Below are 18,461 nucleotides of genomic sequence, written 5' to 3'. Positions count from 1 at the left end.
CATGAGTGCTCATGCACCTCTAGAGAAGAGGTTGGGTGACATCGAGTTGTAGTCAGGAGGACCACAAAAGATGAGGGTTAGGATCCTTGAGGTGCCCAAACTCTTGGATCATATCCAGCTATGAGAGCCCCGAATGACAGTAGCAGGATGATGGATGTCGGGTAGAAGCAAGATGTGATGGAGTGATAAGGCAGTGCTAGAGTGAAAATATATGTAGCAGTGTAGTGGGGGTTGCAGCAATCCGGGAGGCATATAGGTGTTTGTAGCAGTGCGAGAGGCATAGGTGTTTGCAGCAGTGTGAGAGGCACAAAGGAGGTTGAAACAGTGCGAGAGGAACAAAGGTGATTGCAGTAGCACAAAGGCAGCAGAGGGAGCACATGATAACAATAGAGGTAGCTTGAACATCATGAGGCTTTCGGATTGACAAGGATGTCAGTATTTGGGTAGATCAGTTACTTACTTCTCGGTAACTGAGTTGCAGTGCAACAGTTGGAAGTGGCAGTGCTATGGGCATCATGGGCAACATGTTGAGAGGGAGGTGCAATACAGATGTAGCAGTGGCAGTGGCAAAGCCATGGGAAATAGTACAGGAGTAGCAATGCAGTGGATGTGAGGTAGCAGGCCAAGCATTAGCACAGGTACCGATGCAGAAGGATCAATGTAATGTTCAGTGGTGGAGAATTACTAGAGCACATTCCTCGCTAAGAGGGAGTGTTTATTTGTGGTAGCATCAGATGTGCTCTAGCCATGAAAATTGTTGGAGAGGCTAAAGCACATGAGATCTCCAAGACCCAAAAATGGTTTGGGGAAATTCCACCTGGTTAGAGAGATATTAAAATAATTAATATTTTTAATGGGGTTCCTAAGTCTATACTTGGGAAAATTAAAATATTAATGGGTACTAATATAAAAATGGGTGAGAATGTGCTAAATGACATGGATCAAGCCAAATCTAATCTTAGCCGTTGATTAGAGACTTAATCTCGACCGTTGAAGACTCAACATGAAAAGTATAAGAGGAGGCTTGAGGGTTAGTTGGAGATACACCAAGATTGATAAGTCAATTCGATTTTCTGGAACGAGGGTTGCTGAGGAAATTCAAACAAGTGATCTGTTGCAGCAAGGGGCAGTGAGTACATAGCAGAGAGGTAGAGATAGTGCCTAAGGGTCAGTGCAGTGATAGAGAGGCTACGCAAAGGTGACAGGAGCCACGCAGAGGCGGCTAGAGACTGCGCAGAGGCTGAGGGGCCTGCGTGGGTGACGCAGAAGGCCAGAGAGCTGACACAAAGAGGCATAAGGCTGACACAGATGGTTCGAGATCTACGCTAAGGCTAGCAGGGATGACAAAGAGCCTAGGAGAAGAGCCGAAAGGATTTTTGTGGGGCAGACTAATGTTGAGAAGCAAAATATTTGTCTCTGAGAAGAGGTATTACTGCCGTGTAACAATCTCTGTTGGGTGAGCCAGTTTGGCACCCTGGTTGTACTCAATATTCTACATAATAATCAAACCATCAAAACTGTTGCACTGATTTTCCCAAGTTGGGTTTTTCCGGGGATGATTGTCCAAAAATAACGGTGTCCCTTGTGTGTTTGTTCCAATATTTCAGTTGATGGTCTATATATGAGTTAAGGTTGCATTTGTGTTTATTTTCAGTATTTATATGTATAAATAACTTGTTAATGGAATAAAAAAGTAGGTGAAATAAACCAGATAATGCAGTAGGGATTTCTAATGGGTCAAACTTAGAAATTTCAATAGTCTGTGTTGAATATGAGTAGGATTTCTTGGTTCCCAATCAAGGAGGCCGCAAGATCACTTCACTAGCCTTCTAGGTCAATAAGAAGAAACCTTGCAACTTTTATACTTTGATGTGCAAAGGAAATGTCTTATCAAGGTCAAATATTTGATAGAATTACCCCTAGGATATTTCACTCATATTGCATGGCCCATGCATTTAGAGATGATATAATAGAGAGAAATTCCACAATTTAAGCAATACATGCATGCAACAATTAGCCCTAGAACAATGAAAATCCCAGTCCATCGTATATGACAAAAGTAAACAAGAATAATATTAAAAGTCATGTACTTACATGTAGGAGAGTATGTCCAACTATTCACAATTGACAAGAGAGAATATCTAAGAGAAGATAGACCAATATCCACACATCAAAATTCATCCATAAAAGCTCCAATTCATCCTCTAGAAAAAGTGCAAAAATCTCAAGAGAGATAAGAGATACAAACCAAAGTGATGATGAGAAAATGAGCTCATCTCACTTGTATTTATACACAACTTAGGAGTTCAAAATAGCCTCCTTGGCATACGTAAGACCCAAAAATAAAATAATGTTCTAATAATTCAACTTTTGGTGACAAGCCCACCAAATTAGCTCATAAATAAAAAATCAAGCCTCTCAAGAGGTCAAATAATAATCTATGCATGTCGTAGGGCCCTCTAAGAGGCCTAATGAGGTCCATGGGTGCCACAATGAAGAATAGAACCCTCAAAAGTAGTGGAAAATGGGTTGGCCCTTGTAATAACTTGTGGTGCTCCAAAGGACATGTGGGGTCACACAAGTGTCCTCATGGGTCTCCAAACAAATCGAAGATGTCTGTAGATCACCTGCAAGGGCTAGGATGATGGTGTAGGTGATGCCACATCATCGTGTAAGTCCTAGATCATCTGCCAAGTGTATGGTGTAGATCTGGGTCCAACTGGGCATGATGGATCAGGTGCATCTTCCTCGTCCAATAAGTGAACCATGAGAAATCTCTGAATGGATGTGGGATTTCATGGAGTGAAATCTATTGTTGTGGAGGCCCATGGATCTTAACACCCACCCTACATGTGCCAATGTATCCCTATGGAGGATTGGGACCTTGTATAGGGATACCAAACCCAAGATGTAAACCATCTGCAATCTTGCATAAGATCCAATGCATCCCATAGCCTTCCAGTACAACAAGTCATTAGAGAAATCGATTAAGTGATCTTACCTAATCATGGAACGTAGGTTGGGATTTCATAATGGCCTGCCCTCCCATAATGGGCTTTGGGATGTGCCAATGTATCCTAAAATCCAAATGGAGTTAACCAATACTCCTATTAGGTGGTTTCTACTTCTAAAGTGGATAATATAGTCAAGGTACATCCTTCAAAAAGTGGTGGCATGTGACAGATAGGTGAATGAAGTAGGGAACGAGAAGGGGCAGCCCTGGGTCACATGCTAGGGTACAAGGGTAGCAAAGAAGAGGGAAGCCCATACTTGGGTTTATAATGTGTAGGAGGGAGAAATCATGGTACATGAGGTGCCCCGACCTTGATTTTTCCACCCTTCTTTATATGTCTTTTTCCTTTTAGTGATTTTATTTGATTAACTGCTCAGGGCTCAAGGGGGTAGAGCATGATGTATAATATATAGCAGTGAATTTCTCCTTTTAAGGTGGGGTAGTTCATCGCCCACTAGGGGTTGGGACAATCATGAGTTCTTATATGATGAAGAAGGTTCATAGAACCTGTAGGAACCAGGGTGATGCCCATGATGATGGGGTAGAGCTCATGTATTGGCTTTTTCCCACATGCTTAAATGTATTTGTCCTAGCCATATTTTTAATTTTGTAGTACATTTTCCTATTGAATATGACCATATATGATTTTATATTTATTTTCAGCTGCATCAACCTTTGGGCTTCATTCTAGTCCATGATCCCAAGGTGTGGGCAAGGGGAAGGGGCAAGCTGACCCTATGTGGACCCAATGAAGGAATGTGGGCCCAGGAAAGAGAAATGATGAATGGGGTAATAATAAATGGAAAGAGGGTAATATAAGTGGATAAGGGAGTGGGACCACACAACCAAAATTGAGGTTTCTGTGAAATACCATCCCTGGAACCAAATGGTCAGTAAAAGAGATCCCATGGGACTAGAATCCAAGGTTAATTCATCCATGCCAATAATCCATTCCCATAAGTGTCCATGATATGAAAACTATAATACTCAATTTCCAAATGACAAGGCATACCTTTAGGTTCAGGAGGTCCACCTTCAAACATACGATTATGGCAGATGGGTAAGGGACCACATGGCTGGCTTAGATGGCGGAGAAATGGCATAATGACCTAGTGGTGGCTGGTGGATGAGGACCATCTTAGAGATTTTTTTTATCCTAGGGATATTACCCACAAAATGGTGGGTAACAAGGCCTTTAGGCCTCCTATCTTATACACCAGGCCTGCCTCTCACTTTACTACAATCTGATCAGAGCTTTAGACCTCTCGGCCCATCCTCCATTGGACGAATAGTTGAACCATGCCGCGACCCTTGCTTGGTAAGGGAACCAAGCTTTTCAACCTCCATGTTCATGCCAAAAACATACTTGCGGCCTTCCTTCCACAGTTCAACAAAACCATAAGAAGATTGGTCTACCTTAGGACTAAAGAAGACCTCCTCAAGTGCTAGCAAGTCTCGAACCAAATTCCTCCTCTCTTGCTATGACTTCATGAGGCTCCTTCACTTTCCCTCTTGAGATGATGTCTCACTTGGATAATATCACAGGCTCATGTAACTCGACCCCTCCTAGGGCTACATATCTCTAGCCTCCACGATTAATGGTGTCCCTCATTTTGATATTTAGGATTGATCCTTAAGCCTCTTTAAATACTTTTTCCCTTAGTCTCTTAGGAACCCTCTAGATCTAGGGTTTTAGAACTCTTAACCTTAGGATTTAATAATATTTTCTTTTTAGAGCCTAAACCCCTTTACTAGGTTCAAAACCCCACTGCTTGAGTACTGCGTCCAAAAATACTTTTGCGATTAACCTTCTCACAAACTCAACAACTAGGGTTGTGGAGTACCTCCCAAGCTCACAAATCAATAGATAGAGGAAGTGGACACTACATGTTATCTGGTAAATATATCACCCTCATTAGTGTTGGATGACAAGACTCCACATGAGGTATGGACTGGTAAGAAACCTTCTCTTAAACATCTTAGGGTATTTGGCTATGATGGTTATGTACACATTCTAAAGGAGAATATGAGTAAGCTATATAATAAAGTTGAAAAGTGTATCTTTATTGGATATAAAGATGGTCTGAAAGGTTATAAGATTTGGAACCCAAAAACTAAGAAGGTTGTGTATAATTGAGATGTGGTATTTAGAGAAGTCAAAGATGTTGTCAAACAAGAAGTCCTACTAAGGGAGAAAGAACCAAAAAAGATAGAGTTTCAATTAAAGGATGATAAATCAGACTCTACAAAAGAAAAATAATCATAAGAAGAAGAACCAAAGACTTTGGCATTAGGGAGATTGGTTTGGGAAAGAAGGCAACTAGAAAGGTATGCTCCACCTAATTTATGTTCATATTTTTCTTTGTTTATTATGAATGTTGATCCTAGAAATGTTAGGGACGTAGTGGATTCAAAGGATCAAAAACTTTGAAAAAATTCCCTGGTTGAAGAAATGGAAACCTTGGATAAGAACGAGGCTTGGGATCTAGTGGAATTATCAACTGGAATAAATCTCATTGGAAAAAATGGGTGTTTAAGAAGAAGTTGAATGCAAAAGGGAGAGTAGAGAAATGCAAATCTTGATTAATTGCAAAGGGTTATTACCCGGTAGAGGGAATTGAATTTGATGATATTTTCCCTCCTATTTCCAAGTTAAGTTCTATTATATTTATTTTATCTTTTGCTTCTTCTTTTGATCTTGAAGCATAATAGATGGACATGGATACAATGTTACTACATGAGGATATGGAAGAAAAAATCTACATGAAGCAACCAAAAGGATTTGCTGTGAGAGGAAATAAAGAGCTCGTACACATGATAAACTTACCTTTATGGGATCAACCAATCACCAAGGATGTGGTATCAAAAATTTGATACTTATATACTGGGAATTGTATTCATAAGGATAAAATAAGATCATTGCATATATTTCAAATTAGTTGTTGATCATGTTATTTATTTGGTATTCTACGTGGATGATATTTTGCTAACTAGAAATGATAGGGAAATTATCGAGGAAGTGAAAACTCAATTTTCCTCTAAATTTGACATGAATGATCTCGATGTTGCAAATTTTATATTGGGGGTGGAAATTAAAAGTGATCGGATAAATATGAAACCTTGGTTAAGTCAGAGGAACTATGCAGATATGACATTGCATAGGTTTAATATGTGGGAATGTAAATTGGCAATTGTGCCTATTCCTATAGGTGTAAATTTATCTATGGAAAAATGTTCCAAGACACATGAAGAGGAAGAGAAAATGTCCCATGTTCCATATTCCAGTTCGGTGGGAAGGTTGATGTACACAATGGTTTGTATTAGACTAGACATTGCATATGCAGTGGGAGTATTTATAAAGTATATGCAAAAACCAAGGAAGGATAATTACATAAAAATAAAGAGGGTTTTGCAATATTTTTGTGGCACCATTGGCTATGGATTGTGCTACAAATGAAGAATAGGATTGCGCAATGTTGGACATAGATGGGTTTGTCAATGCAGACTGGGTTGGAGATCTGGATCACAAAGGATATACAAGTGGGTATGTGTTTAACCTATTTAGAGGAGTAGTCAGTTGGATAAGCAAAAGATAATTTGTAGTGGCAATCCCAACTATAGAATCTCAATACATGGTAGCCACTCATGTAAGTAAGGAAGTAGTATGGTTACAAGGATTGTGTTCAAGCATTGAATTTATACATCAAGTTGTAAGGATAAATTGTGACAATCAAAGTGTAATCTTCCTGGAAAAGAACCTAACTTATCATTTGAAGACAAGTCATATTTATGTTCAATATGACTTCATGAGAGGTATTATTGAAGTCAAGAAGGTGCTACTAGAAAAAGTGGATACTTCGAAGAATCTTATAGATTCATTAACAAAATATGTGAGCACTAAAAAGCTCTGTTGGTGTAGATTTCTAATCATGTATCCCTGTCACCCCTTGTGTGAAAAGAAAACAACAAGTGGGAGAATCTTGGGTATGCGCTATATTGTTTGCACGATTATATCCATGCTCTGTAAAATGTGCAGTGAGAAACGAGGCATCGAGGGGGGTGGGGTGGTCATAGAGGGGTAGTAGCGCCCTTGATTTTTTTTGGGAAAACATTATATCTATTTTGTTGGGTTTTGGCACATGGTTTTTGCTAAAAGCAGTTTTGTGGCACATTGTGGTTTTGTCCATGGTTTTGTAAGTGCAGTTAAAGAACTACATTGTATTATAATCTAGGGTAATATTGCAGCATATTAAAAAATCTTGTTGGTTTTCTTGGTTTTGGGTTTCTATAATAAAATCTCTGTCTTATCGTGTGTGTTTTCCAATTCATATTTTTATTTTAATTAAGAATCTGTTTGCAACAATTAATTGTACAAGGTTAAAACCTACATGAATCCATGAGGGATATTTATCCGAAGGGTCACCTACTCTTTGAGCTTTATCACAATGGGACAAACATGTCTTGGGTTAGCAACCCAAGTATTTGGGAGCATGGTTTGTTATCCAATCCACCCAGATTCAATTCAAATGTACATGTTTCACTTGTTATCATAAGGATCAAAGAGTAGGCGACCCATGGGATAAATATTTCTCATGGAGGGGTTCAAGATGTCTCATCTCTTACTAAGTCATAAGTGTTTGGTATATTTGGCTTACATGCAATTGGATATACTCTTTGTGTTATAGTGGCAAATAATAGGTTTGATCATGGGCCTTGCGTAGATTCTCCAACTAGTTATGATTCACCATGATAAGAAAAAAGTTGGTATCAAAGATTGTGTTCAAGTATTGGGTTGGTACAATAACTTATAAGGATAGATTATGCCAATCATAGTGAAATATTTCTGGTGAAGAATCCAAATTATCATTTGAAGACAAATAATATTGATATTCAATATCACTTTGTGAGAGATATGATTGAAGATAAGAAGGTTCCATTGGAAATGGTGGATAGTTTGAAGAATGTCACAGATTCATTAACAAAATCAGTAAGCATTGAGAATTTCTATTGGTGTAGAGAAACAATGGGAATTATTTCCTTGCATTGTTGATCATGCACTCCTATGAACCATTGTATAAAAAACAAATGGTATAATGTTGGGTGTGTGTTATGTTCTTTACACGACTACCCAGACACATTTTACGTTGTGCTAGGCACAATAGGGGGTCACAGGGGGGATGTTATCCTTCCCTTGTTTAGAGGGGTTGCAGGGGGGAAAGGTCCTTTCCAAATACTGTAAAAGGTATAAGATAATACCTATAGACTTAATCTATCCCCATTCAAGTACATTTAATCAGTGGTGAATGTAGAAAAATTGAAAACCTATGAGCCACCCATACTGGATTAGGAAGGATCAAGTATTACCTTCCATAGGCACAATAGGGGGGTCAGAGGGGGGATGGTATCCTCCTCTTGTTTAGAGGGTCGAAGGGGGACAAGGTCCTTTCCAAATACCGGAAAAGGTATAAGATAATACTTATAGACTCAATCTATCCCCATTCATGTACATTTACTCAGTGGTGAATGTAGAAAATTTGAAAATCTATGAGCCACCCATGCTGGATCAGGAAGGAGAAAGCATTACCTTCCATAGAGGACTTAGCTCTAGATGCTTAGGTAGAGTTAATATATGATACAATTTTGTAGAAGAGGTACAAATCTACCAGATAGGGCAACATGACCTTTAGCAGATTGAGTTGAAAGGACAACTACTAGGCAAGGCTAAATCATACTCTAAGGAGAAGGTAGAGGAAAAATTTCCTCACTTCATCCAATAAAATATTTTGGGGTCCAAAAGAATCCCAAAATGGGGAGGTATTATCCAAATATATCACTATATAAATATTTCACCCATTTGTATGTTTTTAGAGTGGAAAACTTGAATGAACCGACTTATAAGATCAATTTTAACGACACAACCTAGTTTGGAGAAATGAGGTATAAAACATTCTAGGTATAGTTTGAGGCCTTAAATGACATTTTTTTTCGGGTAAAATATTGTTTCATGTTCCACATAACATGATGATAGTTTACACATTGAGTCCTTTCCAACAATCCAAGAAAGATGTCAATCAGAGTTTAGATGCAAAAATATGCCTCATGGAATGTGACCTATCGTGATTGACCACCATAGTGAGAGAGGATGCCATGTCAACCCCTGTTATTCATGGAAAAGGGGCTATCCATGTGGATAATATGAACAATAATTTAGAAGGCACAAAGTTGTAGATCTAGTTGAGAGTTGAAGGAGTCAAACTTGACCCATAGTTCACTTTTGGTCTATGTTATAACCAAGCCACTAGGAGGAGTAGAGGTTTAATTCCATTCAAATGTATCTAGTTCCAAAGTAGAGCAACAGAACTAGGAGTGGGATTTAGAGGGAATAAAAAGGGGTTATTGTTCTATAGTAGCCTAAAATTCCATAGTTCTACAGTAACTCCATAGAAAGTGCCTTCTACTTTGTGCTTGAATTATTTGCATTCTAGAGAAAAAGAGAGTAGAGTAGCCTCACCTGGGTTTTCTTCTGTAAGGGTTTCCCAAAGGAAATCCTTATGTTCATTGTTGGTGTGCAATTGAATTATTTGCATTCCAGAGAAAAAGAGAGTAGAGTAGCCTCAGCTTCCAACTGGGTTTTCTTCTATAAGGGTTTCCCAAAGCAAACCTGTATGTTCATTGTTGGTGTGCGATTATATTTGTTGTTCTCTATTTTCTGCGTTTTATCTATTATATGCATAAGAAAAAAATTAATAAGTAATAAATATGGAATCTAAAGAACTTTAACGTTTATAGTATAGATTTTAGTTTATTTTATTAGATATGTTGTCATAAACTATCTAGTGGCATATGCATATTAGTTTACACATCAACAAATGAATTTGAAATTTTAGCCTATATCACTTTGATATGTCTTCTCTATAATTCTGCAGGTTTGACCAAAATTTGATGTTCCACAAAATTTGTTTATTTTTGGCCTCTTCTCAAGATCAAAGTTGTTTCGCATGCCAGATGTATTTTTTAAATATGGTTCTAAAATTTTGACCTAAGTTACCTTAGTATGTTTCCTCAGATTCCCAAAAACTTCATAGTCTAAAACTTCTATGGGAGAACGTTACATAAAAATTCGAAGATTACTCATTTGAAACTGATTTAAAGACTATTCAAAAACCCTAAATACCATAGGGTATATCTCAAATTTGTAGAGAACTAGAATCTGATTTTTTTTTTTTCATATATACCCAAGTATGATATTTCATGGTCTGATCTTCAGTTTCTTAAACATTTCATGGCTTGAAGTGCCCCATAAAAATGTTCTAGTGAAAATGCCAAGATCACTTGTATGAAAATAATTTTAGGACCATTCACAAACCATAGCTTCCATAGGGTGTATATATGAAAGTATAACAAACTAGACTCTAATTGTTTTAGCCAATATACTTGGTGGCCTCTCCTTAATCATCTTAAAATTTCATAGTCCGAAGCTTCTGAGGAAAAAAGCAATAGTTGAAAATTCCATGATGGCTTCTTTGGAGCAACAAAACTCCATGTTTAAATGCCCTTATACAAAACACTATGAACCTTGCTCCATAAAAATGATAAGAAGTCAATAAATAAAATCTACTTCAAATCAAGAACCTTCTTTTACAAAGAATACAACAAAATATAATATATGATGATCATGTTGTGGCTAAATCTTGCACCTGCAACAAGAGGCAAGGAAATCTCCCTAGAGACAACCTATGGGTTGATTGTAGACCAATGCCTAGGACATCTTAAATAGAGGAGTGCTTGTAAGGTTATATGTGAGGGGGTTGCAACACTCCAATTGTCACGTAAAAAAAAAATGGAAATAAGAGGGGCTTGGTTCAATTAGCTTTCAAAGAGGTAGATTCAAGCCAACTCATGGATCCAAATGCTGGGGGTATATGGGGAAATCTCAAAGAGAAATGGTTTCTTCTTCTGGTGGCTGACACATAGAAATGAGACAGCTTAAAATTGAAGTCGTAGGAATGATGGAGAGGAGGAAAGGAAGGAGGGAAATAGATGCATAGGGCTGTAACAAACATAATCCTAGGCAACAATGTTCTAGCAGAAAGTGGAATTCGATGGATAGGGCTGTAAGAAACACATAATCCTAAACCACGATTTTCCAGTGAAATGATAGAAATAGAAGGGTGCAAAAGAAGGCTTCAGATCAAACATGACATGGGTATCATTCTCTGCCAAAGCTAATGTAGATCTGAACTAATACAAGTCCTACAGGTTAGTCAAATGCACAAGTAAATCTGTAATTTTATAGGTACTGCAATGCTTGTGAATAACACATATAGGTCTGTGATAAGCACAGGTACTGTCTTCTATGAGCAGCTAAGATAAATCCATAGATTGAAGAAGAACCAACTGCATTCATTTTACTATTTCAAGGGAGGAAAAACATAAGTGAAAGGAGGTTACAGAAGGGAAGACTTACTGCACATTAATCATGTTAGGAATCACCAGGAAAATACCATTTAACTCAAAGGGTCCAATAACCAGTCCATACACTTAGCAATGATATCAGTGAAACCCCATGAACAAGCAAATTAGAACCAAAATGGCATCACAGAGTTCAACCCTCGCGGGTCAGAAATTCCAAAACTTTTTCTATTATTTTTCATCCCCTATTTATAAGAAGAGGGGAGAGCTTTGAATTATAATCAAAATATCTGAGCCTGAGCTTGAGCCCCAACTGTCGTGCTAGACTAGCTGTCTTGGCTCTATCAGGATCTGCTATCACCTACCTAAGATTACAACATGGTAAATAAAGTCGAGAGAGGAAGGAGGAGGTGTCCCCTTGTTGCTTCAGTGGAGGCCTTGGATGGAGCCACATCCCTGCTGTTGTCATTCTTCTCTCTGCTATTGAGACAGTTTGCTGCTGCATCGACCGACTTCTGTCAACTCTCATTTGACTGCTTTCAGCACCAACTTATGGAGGCATGTTACATGTTGAGTCCTTTTTTGTGTAGAGGGATGGGGCACCATGCCATGCCATTAAGTCTTCCTAAGTCCACCCATACTTCTTTGCCCCTGTGCCATGCTTTTATTTAACACTTCTGCTGCTGACCCATACACCATTTAAAGCTCTGAACCATGTTATCGAGCATCACTACATCGGGGATTTTCTTCTTTAAAACATCACAGAACAACGAGCCCTGATGCCTCTTAGCCCCCTTTGGGTATAGCCCATTTCGGTGTTCTCATCATATGACCGTGGCCATGACCATATGCTTAGCCCTAAGGTGCTAGAGCCTTTAGACTCTTGTCTAGGGGCCTTTTTCCTTTGTTGCATAATATCCTGCATACCGACGATTTTCAATGCTTTGCCTTTGATACCACCCCTTGACACCTTGTGATCGCCGATTTACGGATTGGGCCCACCTGGGGTATCGCAATCGCAATACGGGAGAGGGAGAGACCCATCCACTTCTTTTCATAGCATGGGCCGACTGTCTGGATGTGAACTCCTAATAAGATGTAACACATAAAGTATCGCATCCGAGGAAGTTCTCGCATATCACAATATGGGAGAGGGAGACCATTTACCTTTGTCGATCATCGATATGCAGGATTGGTGACGTCATCAGTGCCGAGTGGCACCCCCTGAGTGGTGACACGTGTCACCCGGGAATGCCCCCATAAGACCTCTGAAAACACCAAATCAGCAGGCCACGTGTCCTGCAAACTGCCACGTCATGATGACATCAACTTCCATGTCATTTGCGAGGATCAAGGTAGTCCGCCATATGGCCCCCCTAGAGGAGAGAGAAAAAGGCTCATTTGTCCCTATTTTTCAGTGATTTTCTTTGTTAAATGAAATTGGCCCCTCACGATGCTTTAACACCGAGGGCTCAAATTATTGGCGATTTGCATTATTAACGTGTTCCCCCCTGAAATTCCTTAAGGATGGCCCATCAGGTCCGCCGATCTCCAATATGCTTGACTGTCGGGAAGTCAAATATGCGGTACTGCAGGATTGCGGGATTGTGGGATTGCGGGACTACAATATCGCGGGAATGTGGGACCTGCTGGATGCGGGATTGCGGGAATGAGATATGGCTGATATGTGGGATTGTGATATGGCCGATATGCAGGATGCGGGTCTGCGGGATATGCCCAATGCCAATTTGTTGTGCCCGGGGCTCTCCAATATGCTCTTTTATTTCATTTCAAAGCAACAAAATCCCCATCTTTAATCTTCTCTAACTTCTGATCCAAAAGTCCATATTTGGACTTCCATATACTGTTGGAAAGCTTATCATGAGCACTATGCAACAGAGAGGGAATGATTAAACTCTGAGAGCATCTGTGGCTTAGGAAATGGCTTCAAACTTCACTCTTCTTATGCATTATGGCCAACTAATAACTTGTAAAGCAGTGAGTGACAACATTGGCTCCCACTGGGGATAGTGCCTTGTTGGCAAGGTGCTGAGAACCTATAGACCAATGTCCTTCACCATTGGGCATGGTGCCAGAAATGAATCAATACAACCAGAAAACCTCCATGGGACTTTATTTTCTGGGGGTGCTTTCCTCATCAAACTAAAATGCATAAATAAAAATTCTAACAACTGGAAAGTAAATGCTCAGCTAGTGAGCTTATTTATATACATAATTCAGAGAAGACTTGCCCACAATGGAATCATATCATGAACGCTTTGGCTGTGCACATTATTGACTCAGTACTTTTAGATGAGAAGATTGAGAAAATAGATGAAAATGAAGAATTTACTGTGGTTGAAGAAACTACAGGTGTTAGACACGCAATAAATAATTTCAGTTGTGTGTTCATTGCTGAGAAGAACAATGCTGAGGAACCACCACTGAATGAGGCCCCATCTCAAAAGCAAAAAGACTGATATAAGTTGAGAAGTCAAGGGCCTGTTCCTGAACAAGAGCTATATGGGAAAAAATTGAAGGTACATATGTTAAGCAAAATCACACCACCCATAAACCAAACCCATAACAAGTTTGGAGATGTTTCTACCACAAAGAACACTTCCGCCAATAGTAAAAACAAGTCTACCATTTCGGAAGTGGAAAACAAGATTTCCCCTCTAAAAACTTCAGTGGTGTCTACTCCGCTAGATTACAACATAGTGGAAGACATGAAGAAAGCTAATATTTCAATCTTTGAGCTTACAAGGATAGAAAGACAATGAGAATTCCTTGTCCAAGCCATTGATCAATCCTCATTAGGTGGTAATGCTTCTTATTCCCATAAGGTCTCTGGTAAGTCTTCTAGTCCCCTTGAATCAATTGTTAACACTTTAACATTAGAAGCTAATACTCTTTGCCCTCTGTTTCTATTGATGTTTGAAATTTTCAATTACAATGTTCACAATTGTTTAGTTGATTATGGTGCATCTGTAAACATAATTCCATTATCAGTTGCTAAGAAAATCAATGCCAAATGGGATAAAACCGATGCACAAATTATTCATTTGGATAGGTCTCTTTTCCAAGCTATTGATGAATTCAGAAACTTTCTTATTCACTTATAATCTAATCAACGAGTTTACCAATGTATAAACATAGTGATTTTGGACATCCCAGAAGCCTACGATGTATTGCTAAGTAGAGACTGGTCAAGAAAACTATAGGGGTATTTTTCTACCAATTGATCACATTTATGGCTTCCGTATAGGGGCAAGAATAATCAAATCTGGGTGGAATCAGAACCTTACATGAAACACACTATTACACCTTTCGAAGGGAAAAATGAGCCTATTGATTTCATAAACCTAATGTTTGGGAACTGCTTTTTAAAAACCAACCTTGGGTGATACCTTACACAACCATCATCCATCCTACTAGATACACAAATGAAGGTCCTTCCTTGTTCTCCAGTTGGTGCAAATGAATTATGTAATATAGATGTACATAATAGTAGTAATGCTAGTATTAGTAGGAATGATAATGCAGGAAACAACTTAGTAGCTAACGATTTTTGGACTCTTTATTTTGATGGTTCTAAGACACAGGACGGCTCCAAAACTAGTTGTGTCCTCACAGACCTGCATAACAAGAAGCATATACTTTCATGCCGTCTAGAGTTCGAGTGCACTAATAATACTGCAGAATATGAAGCACTCATACTTGGATTGAAGAAAGCTATAGACCTGAAGGTAGAGCTCCTAAAGGTAATCAATGACTCAGAGGTAGTCACTCGTTAGGTACAAGATACTATACACTGTGTTTCACCTCATCTAAAAAACTACTAGCAGGAGGTATGGAATTTGATAAATCATTTTAAAGCTTTCAATATCGTTTCTGTTCCTAGAGTTAGAAATGTAACAATAGATACACTAGCAAATGCTGCTGCTAGGATGTCGCCATTGAAAAATGGTTTTTCTATTGAAATTTTATATAAACCATATGTACTTGAAAATGTCACTAATTTACGCATTTTCAATGATGACCAACATATACTACACTTTATGGTGAATGCTGACGTATTCAAAGACGCCGTCATAGAGGAGGATGAGCATGAGCAGGCTTTGCAAGAAGCGTCCCAAGCACTGAAAGTAAACACTTTGCCAAAATGTGTGGTGTCCTTGGAGAAACTCATATGAATTAAAAAACTGATTCATAGGACCTACTAACACAAATACTTAGAGTTCAAAGCTTGCATATGAACAAGTCAACCTTAGAATCCCACAGGATATGAAGTATGTGAATCTTAGTGATGAGCCTCATAAATGGGTAATTATATGGGCTCATTTTACCTCCTGACCTAGTCAAATTAGCCATTCTCTTAGCTTATTGTATGAGTTTCTGATTATATTTATGCTTATAGAGTGAGTTGAGCTAGTTATGATGCCATGTGGTCTAACATGTGTTTAATGCATATTATAGATGAATTTCGAGGTCAAAGTCAAGGATCCAATGGTCATATGGTAGAAATAATTCGGAGAAGACAAAGGAGAGGAATTATAGGAGGGAATCCCCCTCATTTATTACTCCTCACTTCGAATTCCCCTTCATTCAGCTCGGAGTACAAGCAGCCAAATCATGCACTAGAAGGCAGCCGAGCAAGTGGAGGATGACTAATAATTATCTCGAATTTTGGGAGCCAAGCCTCCCTGATTTTAAGGAAGCTGTTGGTAGCTTCAAATGTATAAGTAGAGAGGCCTCAGGCCTCACTAGGGTCAGATTTTTTTTGCTTATGTAAACTCTGCTCAAATTTCGAGCTTATTATTTTGTGACAGTTTCATGTAAACTTGCTATTTTTTTGATAATGAAGATGGAATCCTTTTTGAGCTAGCACTGAGTTACCTCAGAGGGTTGAAGCTCTTGGGTTAGGGCCAAATCCAAGCAGCCAAGCTTCTCTTTACTTGTATTTGTATGCTTATTTCAGTTTGTAGATTAATTTGCTGCTAGATGTATTTCTTTCATGGTGAAGAATAGGTTGTTTTTGATGATTTAGTAGTTTGCTTCCATTTGTGATTTATGAAGTAGGTTGAGCAGTGATCAGAAAAGATTAAAAAGGCTAGAAATAGTGCCTTGGCCTCTCTTCCTCCCTCTAGGACCATGATTTGAGGCAAAGACCCTCTTGCTGCCCCAAAAACACAGATTTTCCTCAGTCATAGGACTTCTAGTGTTTGCAGCTTTTTAATAGGTTAATAGTCCAGTTTTGCTTTGCTTCAGATCTTCCTTGTCATGTTCACTTCTTGATTTGCAATAGTCCTCTTTCATGCTTTCCTTTCTTGCAACATTTCTCAGCATTTCCTTTCATAGATCATAGTTTAGACCATTTTAATGCAAAACTCTGTTTTTCCTAAATGCACTCATTTCATTGTTTGCTTGATCTTCTTGGTTAACTGTCAGTTCCTTTGCAGCAGATCTCTTCCAGCAGTAGGCCAGCTTATCAGCAGTCACACCCTCCATTTGATCCATGCCCTATAGGTCTTCCCAAACCTCACCTCAATTCTGCCTTAGTTTCTTGCATTTTCCATAGAACTTCTTCCTCTCTCCTTGAGCAAACCCAATCATCTTTCTCTCTCCTGGTGGGTCATGGTAGACCTTAGGCACCCTAACACCTCACTCCAACCTTCATCCACCTTTTCCACCCACTCTCACACCCTCAAAATAGCAGAAATTTCTCTCGGCCTCCTCCTGTAGTTTCCCTGTTTTCCTCCTGTAGTTTCCCTGTGTCCTCCTGTAGTTTTTCCTATAGGCATTCTTTTGAAGGCCGAGTGTGGGAAAAGCCTCTAGGAGGCCACCTAAGACCTCCTAGGACCCCTTCACACCATCTTACATCCTCCCGAGCTCCAAAACTGCCCTTTAACGCCACCTGTTCGATGCTACACTCACACACAATAAATTAGATGCTTGTCAAATTCACATAAAAATACATAAAAATCCAAAAATATGTTTTTTGCTCATTTACTTCCAGAAATAGCATGGTTAGATGTTGTTTGCTTTCTTGAGTAGGTAATGGCATTGCTTTCATGGTTTTCATAGTGTTTTTGGCAAAAGTAGAATTAGCTTGTTAATTAGGGTTTACTAGGTCTTGCCTTACATTCCAGTCTTTTTCCTTTCTGCAATTAGAATAGCCTCTGTAGAGTAATCTTTCTTTCTTTCATCACACATAGAGCTTCTTTTGAGATCTATAGAAGTTGGCTTGAGCTCCTAGTGATCTTGCACCGGCTGACCAAGTGACAACCTGTAGTAAGAACTAGTACTTGTGCATACAGCACTGACGCTTCCAAGTTTGTTACGAACTACCAAGTTGATAAAAGTAAAGTTGGTAGCCTAGGAGTTGCAGCATTCTTGTTGCAATACTGGCGCTCACCACTTTTTTGGCGCCATTGCCGGGGAAGCATCAGAGTATTCTGTGATTACTGCTTTCTTCTATTTCCTATTGCAACATTCTGCTAATAGTTTATTTCAGCAAAAGTAGACTAGTCATTTCTTTTCTTTCAAGTTCTGCATTTCCTTGCTTTCCTTTCCAATTCTGCAAATTTCATTTCAGAAAAAGTAGACTAGTCATTTCCTTTCTTTCCATTCTACATTTCCTTGCTTTCCTTTTCAATTTTGCAAATTTCCATTCAACAAGTTCATTTCAGCTAGTTGCAAATTGTTTTGTTCAATCAATTTTAGTTTTTGCAGGTACTATTAGTGTGGGGAAAAAGAAAAAAACCAACCAAAAAGATTTCCTTTCATGCCTCGTAGGAATAGAGATAACTCAGGAATTTTTTCCCAACACCCCCACTGCTTCACACAACCAACCTTCTCTCTTCTTCGGTGGCTGCGATCAAGAAGAACCCTTAGGTGAACAACCAGACATATTTGAAGAACCTATAGGGGAAGAAGAAGAAGAAAACATTCCTCTGGAGCCAATGGCTGAAAACATAAATGCTAGGGGAAATGGAGAAAGAATAGAGGGTACCTTTCCCATTTGGGAGACCAA

This window comes from Pinus tabuliformis, chromosome 3_1 (genome assembly GCF_031772625.1).
Source record: "Pinus tabuliformis cultivar Carrire ecotype Pingquan chromosome 3_1, CPIR1, whole genome shotgun sequence".
NCBI classification, from domain to species: Eukaryota; Viridiplantae; Streptophyta; class Pinopsida; order Pinales; family Pinaceae; genus Pinus; species Pinus tabuliformis.
Note: the sequence above shows the minus strand (reverse complement) of the source record.